We start from the raw sequence: 22251 nt of genomic DNA, 5'->3' as shown, positions 1-22251 counted from the left end.
ATTGCCCGTTCACGGATTCGAACCACTGTCTCGTCATATTTAGGTGCTGCCGTGGAATTAATTTAACCAGCGCCTACGTATATGTAGCATACACTAAAAGCCTCGCTTCTTATTTATTAGCCCTTCCTCTAACTATTACTGAATTATAGTTAAATTCGACCTTTGCTTGCTGGATCCGGGCTAAAGCGTGCGTCTGGGTTTCGGCTGAAAAGCCTCTATGAATACTGATGACTGACTGCCGTTGCACGTGTGATAAAACTTCACTACTGGCAGTCATTTTAGATGTGTATTCGCGGGTTTCAGCATACGTCTGCTTTACCTCCTAAATTATTTCAATGCTATTATAAGAGCCATGACGTGAATGTTGCTGAAGGAATACTATACCAATCTGCAAAATATATGGCGCAGTATAGCTTCGGGTAGAGCTCTGTCAGTCTGTCAGCAAAAAGAATCAGGTTAAGGCAGCCAGGACGTTTTAAAAGAATAAATCAACAAACAGGAAGAGGAAGACGAAGACTTAGCGACAGATTAAGTAATTTCCATTAGAACTATAATTTCGAATCAACTTCGTATAACAGATTAGGTACTTTTATTCGCTTGAATACGAGACTAGATAAAATTCAACAATAATTTGGCATTTATTTAGCAGATACAAGTCTTACGCGGTTTGACGTTAAAACGTATGTCCATTCTTAGCCGATGTGTTGGTAATAAAAATATGGTGAAAATTCGAAGTACCTTATTGCTAGCCGAAACACTCCAAATCATATACTGCAATACACCGAAAGTTTGTTACATTCGATAAATTAATTAAATAAAATATAGTCTTTCGGGAAGCATATCTGCGACATGTTTTCGTATGTTCTTTCATCGTCTAAACGACGAAATGAGTGAAGCATGTTTTGCAAGCTAAAGAAGCCTCGATAACGCGTTTTTGGATTGTTTTGGTTATGAATACCTATTGTAACTCAAGACTTTTCAAACGTGCTGCTTAATAAAGAGGAATTTGATAGTTCTCCTCCGGAAAACTATACATGATAATATCCAACCGATAACAGTAGCAGAATCGAACAATATCAGCTCTAAGGAAATCCATTATTGAGGCTCGGAAAAAAAATCACAATTATTCGATAACAGCCTAGTAATCGTGGAGTGGCTGGAAAGAAAACCTCAGTCAAAAGAAGTAACCGAGTGTTAATTCGAAACATTTCCTATCTCATATTTCCATCATCTTCTACGTACCGCCAGCCGGGTATAGCTGGTAACGTCTACGCAGTCGATTAAATACGTCGAGTATAATCTGACCGAGTACGTTATATGGCAGCATATTATTAGGAGAGGTATAGACGTTCGTTTAAGCTAAACTAGCGGATAATTTAGTCTAAATCACCACTGATTACCCCAAGGCACATAGTCTCGTTAATTACACGCGAATGCGGCACATTTTAGCTAACTACGAGTACGCAAGCGCTCGAAAGGCCGATACGAATAAAGCCCCCAGAGTGGCAATGCTATTAGTGTATTATTGCAGCCAGTCTTGCTACAACTCTCGCATCATGGGTACATTGTCAACAGGTTCAGATGTGAGCAGCTCCCGAAGTGGAGGAATCGAATCATATCATTATTAGCTGGACATAATATTGTGTAGTAATGTCACGGAAATTGAACACTCACCGTAGTTTCTATGTTCGTTGTGGGCGTAATGTGTATGCTTTTTTCAACCGATAAAGTGCTTTAGCCATGGTAGTAATGCCCCTAGCAACCGCATACATCGTGCAAATTTTCCACAAAGACAGCGCCGAATCTGACATCGAAATTGATGTCGAGGTTCGTTTATGTTCGACCATGCAGTCAATAAGCAAGCTCTTGAATAAACAAGCTCTATTGTAAGCCAGGCAGACCGAGATTGTTGAACTATATGGAAATCACGGCATGACGATAAAGTTCCGCAGCGGAGCATTTTCTCACTTAGTCGATGACTTCCGCAATGAAGTCGATGACGTTGAAATTGCTCCCGACAAACCAAACGCTGCAGATTGGCTTTTTGCGATGTGTAACAGACAAACAAACCCAGTGGGTAGCGTACAGATGACAAACGGAGATTTTTGATGAGGCCACAAACATTTCGTTAAGGTAGCGCATTGTTTGGACATAGTAGGATAGGGCATTTTCTAGGGAAACCTGACTTGCCTAGAGAAACTAAAACAGTGAGAGTGGGTAAGAAATTGAAATTATCGATGAAGATAAGTTTCGAGTGAAAATATGGAGCAGGACTGCAGAGAAAAGCTTGACAATGATCCATATCGTTTGGTAAAGTTTTTCTTCATCTGGCGCAAAACCTCGAGAACTTTTCGAGGTTTTGTGCCAGATAAAGAAAGTACAATAGTTTAATTCAGTCACATATGGAGTAGTTCAAATATTGCAAAGCATTTATAGTGGCTTCTACTCGTTGTAAAGAGAAAATGAGGCCCAGAAGATGCCTGGTTAAAATTAAGTATTTTGCCAGTTATTTCGACAAAGTTGTGCATAAAGTAGTCGGTTATTACAATGATGTTGCACTTTTATTGTACCAATATAAGGGCTCATATCTGCTCTCAGGGTGGTGGTTAATTCTACTCTGGTGGCCATTTTATTTCAATTATAGGTGAGATCTCTTGCAGTAGTTTATGAGTAAAGTTTATGTTCATTATTTTATTGCAACAATAATTATATTGTAATGGTAAATATAATATATATACTCTAAGGACTACAAATTGAAATAAAAGCTTTTTCCAATTGCTACACATTAATGAAGATGAACCTAAATTGAAATTTACCATAAACGTGGCAATAATCGCACAATATGACCATATAGCACTAGAGTAAATACTGAATTTTTTGTAAATCATTTTAGTTAATGTTTTTTTTTTCTATGGATAAAGTATAAATCAACGGGAAACTAGACGTTTCATTCAATTAGCGTTTCAATTAAACTCGAAATTATGAAATTTTATCTTGATTTGAAGTGAGCAATGAGGCACTCATTGCGATAAAAATCACGATCGGCTGTTGACAACTAGAAGAATTGGTAACCGCATTCCGGATAAATTTGTGCTAATGTTATCAATTGTACTCGAATCATTACGGGAACGTGCGAGTCCAGAGCTCATCAGAGAGGGACCCGGCAAGGACGAGAAAAATGTCTCCTATAAGGAGGAAGCAGCCACTAGTAGATAAACATGCTAATGGAGTGGTACAAAACAGAAACTGAGCGACCTCTCGGGGCTTCCGTAGTAGCATCTAAAAGAGTAGGTAAGCTGTGAGACACTTCACGCCAAGGCCGTCTTTGAACGCAAAGTGATGACGTCGTCATAATAATTCAAAACTTTAAGGCTGTTTCTTTAAATATACACACGATTATGTCAAACGCAGTGCCGTCACACCACTGTTTAACTCTATCTTAAAAACGTAATAATGCTGTGTTAATTCCCGTAGATGTTGAGAATATTGAAAAAAGCAAAAGTCAAGTCGTTTCAGAACATAAATCAGTGACGACTCTTGAATCGCCATGACGTTTGTCACCTTAAATCGTTTTGCTGACTTTATCAAGATAACTCTCTGAAACGTCGAATGAGTATTGAGCTTCATGTTTCAGGAAGCCTTAGCAGTTAAGAAAGCTGTTACGGTAACCTAACATAGGTTGAGAACTCACAGTACGAGGAAGAACAGCCAAGCCGAAGGCCGTCAAGCAAAACAATAAACAAGATGGCAGAAAACAATAAGATGATGGAAATCAGGCATAACTAGCTGCTATCAGACATACTGCGACTGAGGATACAACCAACGAAGTCATAGAAGAACCCAAACTCGAACAGCTTAACAGAAGTAACCTCACGTGCGGACAGCCCATATGTGAATACTATCCAAAGGGATATCCAACGAACAACTGGAACAACAAAAAGCTTTTACGAAGCTTTCGAAGGCTTTTGGAGCTTCCGTAGAGAAGCAGCTATCTTTAAAGCTGCAGGCAAGGTCTTCATTTCACGTATAGGCAAGCATCTGTACTGCGACGTCAATAATTTTTATTGTGGTATATTCTATTTTTTTTTTCCCACTGGATAGTGTGATACGAGGTAGTCGTGATGTTAACCACCCAGGAGGTGACACTCATTCTACTGAGCTAATTTATCGAAAGACGTGCTTCGAAAATATGTACTTGATTGAAGGACACTTTTTTATATCATATCGGCTGACGGTAGTTATAGCACTGTGATCATTGTTACTTGTCCAAGGGCTCATCAACCCAATTTGAGTTACTATCTTTAGTATTAAATGTAGGTATGCATGTGGTAATATGCTTATCAAGTATCTTGATAAATTTACCTGAAAGACATTAGGCAAATGACTTTTATTTGCCAGTGATCCGGAAAATACGAAATAGATTATTTGAGGGCTATGTTCTCCTCTTCAGAGCTATAGAGAATGGTCCAGGTTGAATTAGGTTGGCAATTTTCCATGCTCCAAACAAATGCTGAATGCAAGAAAACAATTCTGCTGTCAAAGGGTCGAGAATTTGTCAATAGATAAGTCTGAATAGAATAAGGCTAGTCGATTCAAAAGTCCACAATAATAGAGCTATAGCCAAAAAAAACTCGCAAACAGTTAGCAGCTTGAGCTTCGGTCTCATACTAAATATTTAATAGGCATTTCTGGCTCTTGAAAGCAACACAGGCTATTGTATAGAAAGAACTAAATAGCTATACCACTTTTAACCAGTACTAACATGTTTCAGATAGCGATTCCGTTAACTATCGAAACATATGTATATACCTACACCCGTTTATTCTTCGTACGTGTCTTAGAAGTGTTCAAAGAGCTACCACCTTTGTGTGTAAATGAGGCTGCAGCCCAAAAGCGAGATACCGTAGTTTTTCGAATCGGTCGAATGTTTACTTGCTAAACTGCTGTCATCTCGACCTGCCTTCTTAATCTCTGAAACATTCAAATGTAAAGATTAGTAAGCGCCTACGGTAAGCCCCTTTATACCTATTCCAAAAAAAATCATGTAGACCATGCTAGTATTTTGATTGTCAAAAAAAATAATGACGTTTTTTAAATCAAGATCGAAGAAAAGATTTTTTATATTTTAAAATCATTTTATTGAAGTAAATGTACGTTGTCTTGATTGATGGGATGACCTTCTGCCATCTTTCTGGTAATACCCGAATCCCATCGCTGCAGAACTTTGTGGTTTCTGGACAAAAATTTGTAGTGAATTATTCTTGAGTTTTTCCATCGAAACTAAATTAAAACCATTAAGGAAGTTCTATAAAGATTCGAGTAAACAACAACGAAATCCGTACTATATGACGAAAGAATTTTTGCCTCTCTCAATGTATGGGATTGGCGTTGTCATGATGGAATACGATGTCGGTTCTCTTCATTAGTTCCGGTTGATTTGTGTCAGGTAATCTTCTTCGTTAGTGACGGTAGAGGTCTGAAGTATTAATTTTGCTGTTATGAGCAGTATCTGCGCGATTATCGTTTAAAGAAACGCAGAAATTTCATTAACTTTCAAGGCGTTCTCTGTATACCTGAATAAAGACATTTCAGTAATTTTTTGCACTTTTGCTACAGCCAAATGTCAGCTTTTAAATCACATAGACGGCGACGTCATTATCCGAGATAAATGACTTTAAGGCCATCTATCTTAGGTAAAAACGGTTAGTAGTTTTCATTCTAAAACTGTTGAAAACTGAGTTTAGTGTGTGTTTTTTGTTAAATCACACCCCGTATCACCGAAAGGAAATATCTATAATTATAATTTATTCACTAATTCTGGTCGCAGATCTACGACAATTCAAATACGATAATGGTAAATTAAACACATGGATATTTCGAAGCTCTATCTGGCCAATGAATTTTACGTAACAAGATTAAGGTGTTATATTGTTAAGGATGATTCCTTAATCCTTTGGTTTGTCCCTGTTTAAGAACTGTTGCAGTGTCATTCGTTACGGTAATGGAGTAGCTGCTTAATAAAATGTCGTCCAGCTCCGATAACTGAACCTAAAGGATTTTGGTCTCTTTTTAGAGGTCGATAAACAGTGCGTTCACGCAAATCCACGTATTTTCTTACTCATCTGCTGTCTGTGTTAGGGACTAACTGTTTAAAGCAATACCTAACGGCAATGTAGGACGTAAAACTTAATATAATTTGCGCACTAACTTTTCGATTAATGTGACCATCTAGGTTTGGATAGAGGCACATAGCCTCTTCAATTCTAAAGTAAAAATTTGATTGACTAATTTTGTTGTTTTACTTTTTCTTGGCTGACTCCTTAGCCTTAAGTGTTTTACAATTTCTACCCTTGAAATTCCTTTGAACACACTGCAGAGCCAATGGGATGCGGCTTCGTTGCTCGTGTTGGGGTTCCTTTTTTAGCAAAGCCTTCAAGCAATGCTATGCAACGGATACAATTGAAGTCAACTCTAACAAAAACGCATTTCGCCGTAGCTTTAAATATCCATAGTGAAAAATAAAGAAACAAGACACGCGGATAACTAGGAGTTAAACTTTGCCGTAGCATTCATTCGGCAAAACGTAACTGACAGAATTTTGTATTTCGGCTTTTCTTTCGAACGGAGCCCCAAATATTAACTTCGATGTACACACATTCTGTGGCTGTATCCCTTATCGCCTGTTTTTTTTTTTAAATCCCTAATTATCGCGTAAAGAATAACAGTAGTGCAATTCTATTAAATTAGCATTGTCATTGTTTGAAGTACCACTTTTGCCAGCTAACATCTATCCATCAAATAGGCCGGTGTTGGCCCCGAATAGGCGCTGCCTCCGCATTTAATTATCAACTAATATGTTGAAAATTATTTTTCCTCGAATGTTTAACAGCTAGTAAATCGCTTAAACGAAATATGCTCGTGAAAAAATGTATTTTGCTGAATAAATTTGTACAAAGTGATAATCTCGTCTAAGTTGGACACAAAGTCCTCAGTTTCATTGAATCGAAACAATATTAAACTAAGTGCAAACCCAGGTCCAAAAATTAAAAATTTAGTAGGTACACACCACTACCACAAATACTTAGATGTGGGGCACGGTACCCACAAGCGAATTTACATCATTACACCTTGAAACCTGCTACAAAAAATACAAGGCTAGAACCATGCGTAACACTCGCATATCAACATGAAGTTTGACATACAACCCCCTTATGTGGGCGCTAGAACGAAAGAGGCATTAACGTCAATATCAGATATCAATTCACAAAGAGTAGATTTGTTGGCAAGACATTGAAACAATATGAGAACTAGCTGTCGACTTATGTATTACCATACGGTCCTTTATGTATTTCAAATATATAACTTATACTTTATTTAGGACAAAACATAACTACCATCTTTCCTCTGTGAACAGAAAACTCACAAGAGAATTGTTTCATATCTGACATAACGAATTTGAAATGAGAGTACAAATATAACGGTATGCGCCAAAAGTACAACTCCGCACTTCTGACAGCCTTTCATCATACCGGGCTTCGAAATTATCTGTGACATCTTGCGTGAGGATATAATGTTATACATTTACCTTTGTCCTAGGTCCTCACATAAAGGTAGGTCTTAGACCCTTATGCTGCTGTAGACGTAAAGTGATGTCGATGGCGAATTAAAATAGAAAATAGGTAATTTCTTATCATATCATATTCACAAACGTTGTTTTATTTAATAGGTTGTGCATATAAGAATATTCGGTAGCATTTTACATTTTTTCGTATGAATATATACATATATATGTATGTCTTAGGCAAACTATTGTTAGTTTAAAATGCTGAAGAACTTTTCCTTTGTAGTCAAAAAGAAATCATGTCAGTTATGACTAAATGTTTCTGTAGCATATATATATATATATATATATATATATATATATACAGCAGTATAAAAGTAGAAGGCGAATTTAACAAAATGCTGAACGCTCATTTGTGTAATGATTATTTCTCGTTGCATGACGCATAGGGCTGCTGGTTCCTGACATAATTGTTTATAAGAGAGTCAAATTTATTCATAAGAATTTGGCCGTATTCTTCCTCCGCTGATTGCCCCACGAATATCCTTATTTACATATATATATATATATATATATAATGTGTATATATATATATATATATATACACATTATTATTTCTCTTTTAAAAATTATTTTAATAGTTTAACCAGGTGCCCATGAGTGACGGCTGCATTGAAATATATGGGATGTGAGCCAACATTTTCGCAATGGCTTCCCATCATCGCAACTGTGAACCCTTAAATAATCTCATTTTATAGTTGATATTATGAAACTAAAATATAACTGGCTGTGATAAATCACCAAACCTTAATAATGTACGGAATAGCTTTTTCTGAAACAAATGTAGATGTTGATCCTGCATGTCTTGAACTGCCTATAAAAAATAGGAAAATTTTTTGGATATAGTTAGAAAATCCCTAGTTTATTTTTGCTAGGTTGCTGTTCCTAATTATATAATAGTATTTTATTTTTTTACAAAAGTAAAATGAGTACTCTCAAACGACAATAGGACTTTTTAATGAGATTCGCTCTCTAATAGCCACGTTTATAAGCTTCCATTTCATCACTCCTTAAACGAGTCTTCATCTCAGCCATCACAGCCCCATACTTGCCCCATACATCCACCAGATCGGGTTCTTCAAGCCACTTACGCTGCTCGTAAAACTTCCTAAACATCTTTTTTATTTTTTCTTGGGACGTGAGGGGATACTCGTTTTCGTCAACTTGCTCCCTTGATCCAGGATCTATTTGACAAGTCGACACGGGTCGGCCTGGCATAATGATGTTGCGATGAAGCTTGGGATACACTGAGTACCAAACAACGGCCGACAGCACAAAAGCAAGTAGGGTAAACCACTGGAACTCCTGTAATGCCATCTGTGAAATCCTTTCAATAATCAGGACTCCAATGATCAACAAACAGCTAATGACCGCAATCACTGCGAATAGTAGGCACACAATCACTGCCGGACGTAACCTTCGTATCATGGCTCCGCCGTCTCCCTGTACCATCGTGGCCTTTCCTGTTAGCACCTCCTAATTAGGCCTTGATACTCGAGACAATCGTAAAGGCAAACCCGAGTTCGTCACAGATAGAACAGACCTTCCAGCGCAAGCAGAGCTCTTCGAGTTCCTTTTTGGCAAGATTTGTGTAAATTATAGTTGTTATGCAAAGCTGGTACAAACATATTACATGCAAGCCTCCCTGTAGGCTGAAAAAGATAAATTCAAAGATTTCGTTAACGCTTCGTGGCACGACACGTCACCAAAAATGCGAGCGCTACTGGGGTAGACAAGCAAAACGAGCGATGGTTGACGCCGCGTACACGCCTGTCATATGTCTACGGTTGGAGTGAACGTAACACGATGCTCTAACATTTGTTTACATGGCTGGATGTGGCAAGATGGTCACCTGCGATAAGAAAGGACTCTCATAGAGAAAAGTGTGCTAACGACTCGAGCGAACTCGCAGCGGCGTACTTATAATGGGCATCAGATTTTTTAATTAATCAAAATATTTATGTTACCGCTGCCTTTGCCGCTGAAACTATATCATAGGCAGGATCATCACTGTGCATATGATTGTCTCATCAAGGACCTTTAGGTCCTTTATGATCATTTGAAGTACATCGAACTAGGTTGTATGTGGCGTATGCTCTCCGTAAGCTGGATACCGTTAGATATTATTTGTGTGTAGACCAAAAACAGTTAGAGCTCTGAATGCCATTGTTGGCGTTAAAAATTATACACTGTATTCGGCGACTTTTCGTACGTATGTACAGCGCGCACACACACATGTTAACTATCATAAACATGTAATCGAAATAGATAAGACAGATAAAAGCATACATCAGGGTTAACTGTTTGTTGGCTAAAAATACAAATATACATGGAGTACGGTGAGATATCGTAGCATTGATAAGGAAAATACCGTGTTACCGCTCCTCCAGCAAAGCTGACCTTGACGCTGAAGAACACAGTCCGATTTATAAGCGGCTTCCATTTTACCAGTGTAGCAACTCATCGTCAAATCTGCACAACAACTAGTTCTTGTGGTTTTGGCCCACACCCATTACCCACGTAATGTTCTGATTTGGCCTAATTGTGCACTCTAAGATTCCGTACCGCCGGTGCAAGATCCATATACTTTAAACATAAACATCATTACATTCAGTCGTTTTCATTATTATACATTATTGCTTGATAAATAGATTCTCCTGTTCATATCCTGGCAGTCTTCTGTTAGCGTCAGAGACCTTCACTGCGATAAATTACGTATGAACGCGACTTTTTAAAACGATATCTAGCAAGGATATCACAGGGTATGCAACGATACGTCAGGATACTAATATTACTTAGAATATCGTATTTTACAAAAATCATATACATATTTATTATATCGACGAAATTAACTTCCATCAATCAGCTCCCCTTATGAACTGAACCTATACGCACACAGCATAAATGGACGCGATAGCGACTCATTTGCTGTCAATTCATCTCTATTTTTTTTTACTTTGCCATTGCTTTTTTTGTACTAAAAGATACAGAGTCAATTAACGGTGAAAGTTTGGAAAAGTTAGCTTTCAAGTCACGGCCGTATCGCTATGTCGCTATTTCTTCACCATGTCTCCTTACCTTAATGGGCAGTAGGTAGAACTGCAAATTCACTGCAAGGACGGTATGAAAACATATCGAAAAAGGTGAAACATAGGATCCCCTAGTATCGTAGAGAAATTACGTAAACCATCAAAGGCAACGTTATGTCACTATTTTCATTTACTACTACTGTCATTTCGTAAGGATTTTACATTACTAACTACTATATGGATATATACAATGTAATTTAATGTTTTTAGGCTTTTTTTAGGTATACATTTGAACAACTAGTTAATATTTTAACATATTTTGTATAAATGAGTTGTTTATCTAAATATATTGCTTATAGACAACGTATATTTGCTTGTTATTTCTACGTATTTATACGTTAGCTAAACCTATTGTTACAAGCATCTCAAACACGAAACATTGAGGTTACAAGGCACAAAAGTTGTTGTGGGATATTACCAGTAAACCTGAGACACTATAATAACAAGACAAAACCATTCAGCTGACGCCAACGATACGCACTTGGTTCTAAACGTGAATACGTGACGAATATATTTAGAGGAGCATGGTATGCCTTAACGTTCCACTCTATTCTTACTCGTAAAGCTAGTAAATAGGTGTTGTTCTACATGTTTAGATATTTTGAATATGAAACATTGCTTCTCGGCGACTCATTACTTTTACGCTTACGAGACATACATATTAACAACTCGCATTATTCGAAAACGTCGTCTGGGCTACCGTATTTATTACTACTGGGTAAATCAATCAGCCCAGGATTTTCGACGACAAGTTTGCCACTTCGATAGATGACGGAGCTAATTACAACCGTGATACGATAAGTACCAGTTAAAAATGTACCTAGCACTATTCAAATACGCATTCACTAGAAAGATCGCTTTATGTTACTCGGGGTATTTTCAGACGTGTTCGCTAACAGCTGGAAGAATTTAACAGTTTTTTGCGGATATACACGCGGGACGGAATAGGTTGTTATCGACGTATAACATTGTTCGCGGATAGTTGATGATATCATAAGCCAGCAGCAGATAGATCTCCTCTGCCTTATTGTAGTTCTTGAAACATCGTTATTGTTAGTCTGCATTTTGAATGACTGATTAACGAAAAGCGATAACGAATCAAAATTGAAATTAGGCGCCAGCGAGCACAAAACGGTTCTAGTCGCTCATTCAGTGATCTTCAGACTGACGTAGCGACTTGGTATATGCCAATGCCTATCCTGTACGGATAGAGCCTAGTGTTTACGTAATCGTCCTTACAGCAAAAGTTTTTCGTAGCCACGTCTTGTCGCAGTAATCGAAAGGTGGTTTGTACAACGGGACTATCAAATCAACATGATCCATTCAGATTCGTTTCCAGCCATTGACTTCCGATGCCAATCTTCAAAAGTTGCCAGTTGAATATTTTTTTAATTAATCTCTTGCACCTTAAGTTTACTCAGCCGCCCGTCACAAAATGGCTTCCAGCTTTTTTTTCTAGCTTGTATAGTTCACGCACCGGCGAGATCTGAAGTGAAGGAATTAGCAAAACTTCTAATTTAAATTTTTGAATTCCGAAAATAGGATAGTACGGCATTTTTTAAAACACACATTTATATATATATATATGAGCGTACGTCAGCACTACTATGAGAAAGACACGTTTTAGTGCAGGTCCAGGCTAGCATGTATATAGGAAACACCACAATGACTGGTGGAACAGCTAGTGAGTACAAATACATTTCCCAGCTGACTAATGGATTACGACACGTAAACCTATTCAACAGAGCTAAATCGTGAAAGCAGTGTATGGCAGTCTAATCTATGGCAGACCAATCAGCTGCGTTAGCCAAAGTAATTGACTGAGCAGAATTGAGAAATATGCTTATTGATAAGTCGAAAGCGACTGTTATTCGTTGAACCCCACGCGATAATCGGAAATGCACACGAACTGAGAGGAGAAAGTTAAACGACAGGACAATGTGTCGTCAACGCCGTGATTGTTAAACGTTCAGGCGCGCAGTAAACGGCACATTGTCAGGACATCATGGTCTAGATTTTTTTCCGATTCCCCTGAAAGGAAAAGTCGGTATACAAAACTACGCGCACGCGGTAACAGGTAAGCCACGAAGAGAATGACCAACTCGGTTAAAGATTACCATACGGTTAAATTGACTGTTTGAACGGAGAAGTCACATTGATAGTACAAGGGAACAACGAAAACATACGCAATTAAATGACGAGTGTTATCACGTTTTACATTTAAACAGATCTAAGGGGTAATTGAAATTATTACTGGGCTGCACGAAGCAGCCCCGGCTGGAAGCCGGGCTACATGCTAAACGTCTCTGAATGTCACGCAAGGATATACTGAACAGGTATGAGCTCACAGTATTACCGGAGGTGTGCTTTTCTTGCTTGCGGATACAAAATGATATTTAGAAGCCATAAGAATAAACTTATGCAAGGGATTTTAACGGTATGCATGATGATACAGTTTTCCCAACAGAATTTCGGCCGTGCATAAACTAAGCAACACGTAATTGATTATGTAATTCGTAAGACGTAAATCGGCTCGTATTTTGTATGTTAAGGCGTGCAGTGATTAAATAACGAATATCATATCGTACTATATTACTTGTGCAACAGGAAGGCCATACGCAAAATGTTTGGTCATTTATTTAAATCGAATAGTACCTATATGTAGAGTTTCTTTTTTCGTTTTCGCAAACCTCAGATTTTCGTCCAAGCCGCCAACTGTATGAAGTATAGGTGCCCGAAGGGCACCTATACTTCATAGATAGATGTGCATTGAAGAAGATGGGGCTATATGGGCTGCTCCGCTGTAACGCGGGCAAGGTAATCTACAAGTTCAATGACTCAATTCTCTTCTAGATTTTCAATGGTCAGCTTTCGAATAATCCAAGTACTGGCCCGTCCATGATTAATCTAATTGTCAAATCAACCGCAATGTGGTACATATGTCGGCAATACTATTTTGTTCGGACGATGCGTTGTGCCATTGACCTTCAAATACGCGTTTTTTCAAAAGCAACCACATGCTACACGTTATTGGGCAACAGAAACGTATCGTGCAACGAATGCAAAACTAAATGCCTTAGTTTAACTTGACAGGCCCTTTAATATGAAACGTGACAGACGTTAATTTTGTGCTTCAAGATGACGCTGTTTTAAAACTGTGCGACATTTCACAATCCTTCTATATGCGCTATATCGTTATATACTTGTACAAAAAGAATCCGGGACCATTCACTCGGACATCATCACTCGGGCTTTTAGCTAGCCATTTGTTTTAGCAGATGAGTTCGAGTGATGCACTAATGTGAGTTCACTCTTAGAACTTCCGCAGCAAACATATATTAATTAGCGAACATTTTACAAATAGAAACATCGTAAGCCGCTGGTCTAAAAAATTTCATAAGAGGAAGTTCAAACTCTTGTGGAAGACGTCTTGCGAAGGTGAGGAACGAAGAGTTTAAAGTTGTGGTACGAACTCACCCACTTCTGTAGTAGGGATCATCTTCTAATATAAATTATTAGCCCGAACCGTCGAAGTTAGCTGAGTCTTGTATAAACAGCAATTGTACACAGTAACACCAATATTGACAAATTAAACCTATAAGTTCAATGACGTTCTATTTTATATATATTCAGAAAACCTTCAGTTTTTCTAAAAATGAAATAGAGCACTGCTTGCATAGTTCTTTTGCAGTTTTTTTTGTCAATGTCAAGTTAATGATTTGGTGTATGAGCGCCGTGTGGGAGGCTGAGGCATCCGCGCGGATCGCATTAATGCGGACGTTAACTTGGTCCTTCGTTTTGCCGTCTGAGTTAATTGAACACAACTACGGCTTGCGACTAAAAACATTCATGCGCATTTATCCATGCCCTGTTTGTACTGGCGATCATTTAGAAAATCAGAATGCACATAAATTAACATATTGTCAAATCAAAGACAGCATTATTTTCTCTCGTTTTGCTCAAAAAGTAATCATCACTAGGGCACGGCCAACGTTTTCTCATATGTTGTTTGTCATAATGCAGCCGAAACAATTGAGAAGTAAACCAGCGCCACTGACGGTGTTTGCAGCCGTATTCTCTTGCCCTGGGATTAATATATAATAAAGTTTTCCATAAACTTTCGTTCATTTTAAAGCATTATATAATGACTTTTAACCGAATCTATCGTAGGGTGAACTTGAAAAGCGATGACTCAACACTAAGTAATGTCTTAATTGAAAAAGCCAAGCATTTAAGTCTTGCTATTAATGGAAACTACATACGTGTGTGACCAAATGAAGAAAATTTGATTTTAATAATATGCCATAGATATAGCTAAGATATAAACTAAAAATAAATATTTAGTTTCACCACCGGTACATATATATTTACCCTAACAGAAATACAATTAATTTTTGTATAAGTAATTTACGAAATATTGTAGTATATATTTTTAGTACTTACCCATGTAGCATAAGCTTCTTACTCTTAGATGGGGTATGATCCTTGCATCATTCACGATCATTATTGGATATCTAGAACTTTCCGAAGATACACTGTTCGCATGTCGAAAGTTAGCAGTCTCGACAAAGCCATTTTAGAAGAAGATAGAAAAGCAAAGGGTGACGGGTCAAAGGTGTCCTAAGACATGCGCAGAGGGACACATTTAACACAAAGCAGGCACAATCAATTCCTTACTTTATTATTAAATAATCTTAAAAGCTCTCTAAAAATTTGCTATTGATAGGTTCAGTGCAGGCAATATTTTTTTATTATAAACTAACCTACTTCACGTTTCAATGTCAAAAAATTTTGACATTGAGGTGACAGCGGCATATTCAGAAAAAATTATGACTGGAAATTTTGACATCTATATACGAAGATCACTGTGCGTAGAGTGACTACGGCTTGATCAAACTAACAATCTCAACGCAGTTTAAAAATACTGCCTTTGCACATCTTCAACCATATTAATATAACGTTTTTCTTTTCGCTATTTTCTTCGCGGATGTACCAATTTCCAAATCATTCGCAACATTAACATTCGAATATACCTACAATTTTTTTGTTAGAAAATCCTTAAAAAATCGAAAAATGTTAGAAAATATTGAATTTGAACCCCCTGACGTATTATCATTCGTATTCTGTTCAAGTGAACGATAATCGGAATGGAGGTCAGTTAAAACGGTTAAAACCTACAGAGGTTATAATCTAGTTTACGTATAGTAGAGTCACGCTAATATACATATCACATCTTTTTAACACAGGACAACTATGTTTTGTTTGTTTACTTTTTGCAATTAGAAACAGTTGGGGCAAGACTGCGATCTTAGTCTAATTCTATTACTAATGGCGCGTTTTATTTCGATATTTTAATTAATCATGCTTAATCTGCGTTCGCAACTGGTCGAGTTGATCAAGTAAAAAGGTTTCTTCGTTAATTTACATAGCGATGCTAACTAATAAGTTTCCGCGCAATAATATGTAGTTGCATCAAGCTAATTCGGCAGATGTCAAGAGCTACTCGCGTAGTTTGAACGGTTTAAGATAAAAATATCCACGGAGTCGCTTGCTGGATTAAGCATACGTCCCAGAACAAGACCCAAAGACACAAGATTCAGGCTCTAGTAAGTGAAAGCCCTAGCTTGGTAAAAGAATGACCTAATAGAACCTGCATAATTTATTAGTTCTTAACTTCCTCAAAAAGGAATAAGCACTTCTATTGTTAGAATTATCATTCATATTAAATGATTAAACATTTTATCAATAAAGTTTTTGGATGGACTGGGAAAGAGGCACTCCAGACGATCTATAATCAGCTTACTAATAACGGCAGTCATAATTTGACATTCAATTAGAACCGATTAATTTCAGTGTCATGAACTAGTATAGGTGTTCCCGAAATTTTCGTCAGATTTTTCTGGAGGGAGTAATTCGTTTTTAGCAGTAAAAAAAACAGCGCTAATCTTTGCTCTCAGGCCCTTCTTGGCAGAATATGGCGATTTGGATAAATGACGTCGGACTCTAACCTCAGATCTGTCGTCCATAAAGCGTGTCCTATTCTTGTCGTTTATTCGATATTAGTCGAATCGAGTCGATATTCTTGTTATTTCATTAAGAAGTTAACTTTGAAGCAGGTCATTGTACCGATGCTAATAGTTACGATTGAAAACAGGACCTAGCTACTATTGTGCCTGAGTCTAAATCAAGAAGTTTAATACCACTTTCAGTGGAAAATGGATTAATAGTTTTAGTAGTTTAGTGAGAGAAATAGTAGTTTTAGTGGAATCAATTAAATTACTTTCAGTTTATTTATATCATCATGTACAAGCAGTATTTGTGATATGACGATAAACAGTGATGTATTGTGGAATAGCAGTTTTTTGAATCAGCTTTCAAATCAGCATAGGTCACCGTGGACACTGCCCGACAAAACTCATTTCGCTTAGTTTAGGTAACTGATAAAATACAATTACGGACAGAGAAGCGACACGATATCATTATAAAAACCATCAACAACTCGCTAGAACATCATCATACTCGTAGGTCGGGCGCAGTGTTTGCGAAGATCTCACCTTCATGCAAGCTTCATATTCATAGGAGATTTAGCGTGTAGCACACTCGTGACGATGATTCACTTCTGTTTTCAGCTTATCATCAAGCGCGCATTCAATGGCAGCAGCATTCACCACAGACTGCTTCCTTAAACACCTTGAAGTTGATAAACGTAAAAAAAAAATATATATATATATATAATAAAAGGAAGTAAATAGAAAAAAAAACGATAAAGGTTACTTAAAAAGAAAAAAGAGTTTCTTTTCCAGAATTTCTTAAAGACCTCCTATCCCTGCCATTTCAGCCATTTACATACGACCGTTTTCTACTCTAACCGTTTCTCGACGGAAGTAGCGACACAGCAAGAGCTCTTGTTTTCACTTTGCTACGAATCCAATGCCATATAACTGCTGACATTTGCCATCCTCAGAATAAAACATCTTCAACCCGCTTGTCGAGCCGTGCAATATTTACGCATAAAGTGACCAGTATTATCAACTCCAGTTAGAACACGTGTGGGCAAGTTTGTTGTTTACAGCAACTAATCTGATTATAAAAAACACGCTCTTCCTTGAAGCACACACAGATCGTGTAACTTCAGATATCGTAGCTTGACACCGCCTCTGGCTCCAAATAACAAAAAAAAGCGGAAAGAAGTGCTTTACCTAGAGCTCAGTAATAGCTCACAATTATCCAAAATCCGTTGGCGCGGTAATATTGGTAGTGAGCTACTTGGAAAGATCATAGTTATTTGAGCCTATATATCTTCTTCGCAGTAAAATTGTCACCCCACGCGCTACAAATTCTCTGGGTTGCCTACACTGCTTTTTGATATCGACAAAAGATAGGCGTCCCATATTGACTAGTTTTTCGCTTGGCATAGCCACAGAGCACAACACGGGAGTGTAACTCTGGGTAAGTGATTTCGTCGGAGATGGCCGAATCACTTGACAGGCGAGATTCAAAAAAAAAGTAGGAGCCAGACTCTATTATATTTGTTTGTTTAATCTAAGTTTAGGTTAAATTTTAACGAATGGGTAATTTCACGGGTAATTTTGAATTGACGAATTCAATGCTTTTGAAATATGCGACAGTCTGGTATGTTAAAACAATTCGGCGTGCGCAGTGCCGAGAAAAACAATACCACAATAGGCTCAAACAGGATCGTCAAAACGATTCGAATGGCTACCGATCTAATAAGTCCTCTCTATGAGAAAAAGCTTTTTAATGCTCTCGAAGACTATCGTTCGCCGCGCTTAAAACTTGCAAATTAACATTGAGTTTTACCACTGTCAAAAATGAACCATGATTAATACTAGGCCTGGCGTTCCTGGTAGTTAAATATCAAAATTATCTTTGTAGTAAACGTTGTGTGTACGAATAATCTACAACGGGTTGATATCTAGATGTTTCTTAAGTCTGAGAAATAATGATTTCTGATCAGCATATGCGCACTCAAACGTCTGCATTTATTAGCGTATATATAACTTTTCATATAATAGACGTTTCATTCTATAGAACGAGTTCGTCCACACATGAACCAATACCAGGGTTCACCACGCGATGATGGCTGGCGCTATTCTGACGTCGCCCCTCTAACCCCTTAATCACTACGTTTAGATACAATTTTCGACTTAACGTTAAGAAATATTCTTTCATGCAAGAAATACTAGTATTTTTATATTGGCTGAGTCTTCCATGCAAATTATTGTCCTTTGCTGTTCGAATAGAGACAGTATCCACGATTTGAGATCTATGACTTTGATAACGTTAACAACCTTATATCAATCTGATGTAATTATTTACAAACTGTATTGCGCGAAATGACTTTTCTAGTGATATTTATATTAGTCACCGTCATTATTCTTACCATGAACGTTGGTAGTGAGTCATCGTTATTGAATCACCATGTACCTTCGAAGCGCATCGCTACTGAAACATGTATTTTCAAAGCGTACTTTTTTTTTCTATTTTTTTTTCCGGTATCGGTTATTTGTTTTTGGTGATTGAACAACGAAGTCCTCGGTATTTGCTATGACTCATATTTAGGTAGTTCAATTGCCTGTTACATAGGGTAACTTTCATGCTGATAATTTAAACTTCTACATTTTTTGCCCATACCCAGATCTCATTCAGTTTGCCTAACTGTTAAGCAACGATACTGCCGCCTATATTCGCACAACATTTTGGCATGCCGGAACGAGGATACATATAACCGGGCTGCCGTTCTTCAGTCATTTCCAGAAACCTTCAAAGGTACTGTATGTTTCCTTGATTGTGCAATGGGTAAAGAGTTTATCTGCTAAACTTATGGTTATGCAGTGGTGGCATTTGAATCCGGGCGTAAAACACTTCGTTTCTTGCTGAAAGCCGGCCAGCTGAACTGATGCGTTATGGTTTAAGTACCGGACGTAAATGATGAAAAATAAACACATGTAACAACTCCTCAATGAGTTTATCTGTTGCTAGGAATTCAGGTCAATTGTTTGGAATTCTTGAAGTTCACCCTTAAGTATAACTTCCGGCTTTTCCTCGTTAGCTTTTAATTTATCATCTCGATGCTTGAACGGGCCCTCATGGCTACAGGACATGCCGAGCGTTTCGACAGACGTTTCCTTCGGCGCTGCTGGTTTGTCTCCGCTAAAATCGTATTTTGAGCTACAGCAACCCATCGTGTCGGCAGGTGTTCAACGCTGGAAAAAATAAAGCAACTATTATTGTTATTTCGCATCTCACAATCGGAGTCCAAACAGAGACGCGTCTGCATTTAAATGCACACATGTTAGTACCGAAGCCTCGTCCAGATTACAAAAGGAACTACTTTGTAGTCGACTTCACTAAGTTCTACTTTTGCTAAAACAGACGCACATGCAGTTAACATGCGTCCTATCTAGGACAAAATTTCTATTGGACAATGTAAGATGCTGTATGCACATTTAATACGTTTGAACAGCGATAAGAACAGGAGCTCCTGCATTCGGTACCACAGAAAAATAATACCAGTCCTAGTAACCACCATTGACGTAAAATTATGGGCTTTGTCACATCATTCATTACACTCTTTCGCCTTTCGGCTGAATTAATGAGCATGAGGTGCTCTTCCACCGTCGCTCTCTCTGTTGACTAAACTACTTTACTTTCATTAAAATAATTCGCCGTGCTACACGATACAAGATGACACAATCACCGAAGCATCCCTTCATTCGTGCGTATCATGCCGAACGATTTAGTTACAGCAGGCCAGACGCGGGTGTGCCTCTAATGCGAATCAACTGGAAACTAACAAACTGCCACAGCATCCGTCGCGCCTGATAGGGGCGCAGCTACCATTGCTAGCGCCACCGAACACTTCAGTCCACCGACTCACGTACGATACCCTTGTGGTGTATTCACATCAGGCTCACGCAGCGTTTCTCAAGCTGTGAATCACGAAGTTGACAAAACAAGACTACGACTAACCAGCTAGTAAGATATAATACTGGCTGTTTACTTCAGTTAGTAATTGGTTTAGATCGATAGATCACAGCTCCGACACACTGTACTGTTGCGTTCCGTTCAATCTACCATCAACATAGGAAGTCTCAAATTTTTCTTAAGGGTTCTGCAAACACTTGCCGTACTTCGTCTGCGATCAAGCGTAGTCGCCTTTGTATGCGCTTCTTGTACTTGAGACTCGCTTTTGTGATTGCCGATATGTTACTGGGTGTACATCAGTTAACGGCTGAACAGAAATATGTTCCTGCTGAACTCGCTTGTAAGTATTGTTTGAAAGTGTTTGTTCAACTTTTGTTAGCGTTCGGTTTTATATGTGTATGTGTAAGTGTGTATATGTATGAGTATGTGATAGCGTGAGCGTTCGGGCACCCTGATGTGGCTCGAATTTCTTGCTGTAGCTGACCTAAGTCTGTTAGGTTCAGCCTGGAAGTCATCGCCAGTTCATGCCAGCAGCTGGTTAGTGATCGATTTTACGCCGTAGTAATAATGGCGAGGACACGCATGCACGTGTTCTATTTACTAACCGTCAATGGCTTTGTGCGGGAACTCGGCGCACACTGTTTAAACGGGGACGGAGGCCGCACGATCGCATCGGGTTCACTCTCATCTAGTAACGAGCAACAAAACGGAAAACAACATTGTAATTATAGTGCGATAGGCTTACAATTACCTTACTATGCCCTGAGAAAGCCGAGGGTATGATGGTTAGTCGTCCATAGACAAAGGCGAACGAGACGAAACGCGAGCAGTAACTACGCGCAAAGGCGCGATATTGCAGACATAAGCATTAACTAGCGGCTAAAGTCGTGGAGCGTTCTGCGCGTAGATCACACCCGCCTTTAGCTAAATCGAAATCTAGCCGCCTTCTCGTATGAAATACTGCTCAGGGTGTATTGGTTTGTTATGATGACAGGCATGAGCGATGACGTACCACAGAAAATGAAGGGCGGCCAGAAGAGAATTGTGTAATGGGCGAATCAATTTCGGAAGTATGAGCAAGGAGTATTGGGAGTCGATGGAATAATACGAAAAAGAATAAAGGAATGGTTCTACTTGAATTGTAAGCCAGTACGTCATCGGGAACTATGACGACTTGCATTAACGTTAGCCAGAGAAGACGACAAAGACATAAAAGCCCATTTGTGAATAGCGCCGTAAGACAACGTAAACGTATAGTGCTTATCCTTACTTTACCATGAGCAACCTATGCCAAAGGCTAAGTGTTGGTTTAAGGGTTGTTTGATAGTAAAAATCAAAGAGGCGTTGACGATAGTAAGCCACAGTTGACTCAAGAATTTAGATAACTTTGTTTAGAACGTTATTCATTGGCACAACATGGCCAGTTACGAATTTATGTGCCATTGAAGAATAGTATTTCGGGTAGGTCTGGTGATTATATTTAATACTGTTATTTTCGCTAAAGCCTATTGTAAACAGCGGAGTGTGCCAATGCGGTATAAAGAGCCCCCGTGAGTTAACATCATCATCAAGTAAACGTGGCTTCAGTATAGG

General features: G+C 38.3%; 3 long non-coding RNA genes across 3 annotated transcripts; 1 reads left to right on the top strand and 2 right to left on the bottom strand.

Annotated features, from left to right (window-relative positions):
- Window positions 1–7683: 7683 nt before the first annotated feature.
- LOC147758347 (uncharacterized) lies at window positions 7684–12429 on the bottom strand. The gene is made up of 2 exons (XR_015316792.1): window positions 12306–12429; window positions 7684–12196 (listed from the first exon to the last, which is right to left on the bottom strand). It is a non-coding gene; the product is annotated as an uncharacterized LOC147758347 (long non-coding RNA).
- Window position 12430: 1 nt separating this feature from the next.
- Window positions 12431–16880, top strand: LOC111243760 (uncharacterized). The gene is made up of 3 exons (XR_015316785.1): window positions 12431–12787; window positions 12939–13046; window positions 16178–16880. It is a non-coding gene; the product is annotated as an uncharacterized LOC111243760 (long non-coding RNA).
- A 96-nt stretch (window positions 16881–16976) lies between these two features.
- LOC147758346 (uncharacterized) lies at window positions 16977–21939 on the bottom strand. The gene is made up of 3 exons (XR_015316762.1): window positions 21264–21939; window positions 17580–19937; window positions 16977–17400 (listed from the first exon to the last, which is right to left on the bottom strand). It is a non-coding gene; the product is annotated as an uncharacterized LOC147758346 (long non-coding RNA).
- Between the last annotated feature and the right edge of the window lie 312 nt (window positions 21940–22251).

Source organism: Varroa destructor, unplaced genomic scaffold (genome assembly GCF_002443255.2).
Source record: "Varroa destructor unplaced genomic scaffold, Vdes_3.0 BEIS01000001.1, whole genome shotgun sequence".
Taxonomy (NCBI): domain Eukaryota; kingdom Metazoa; phylum Arthropoda; class Arachnida; order Mesostigmata; family Varroidae; genus Varroa; species Varroa destructor.
The sequence above is the reverse complement of the archived record's forward strand: the minus strand, read 5'-3'. Positions and strand labels throughout refer to the sequence as shown.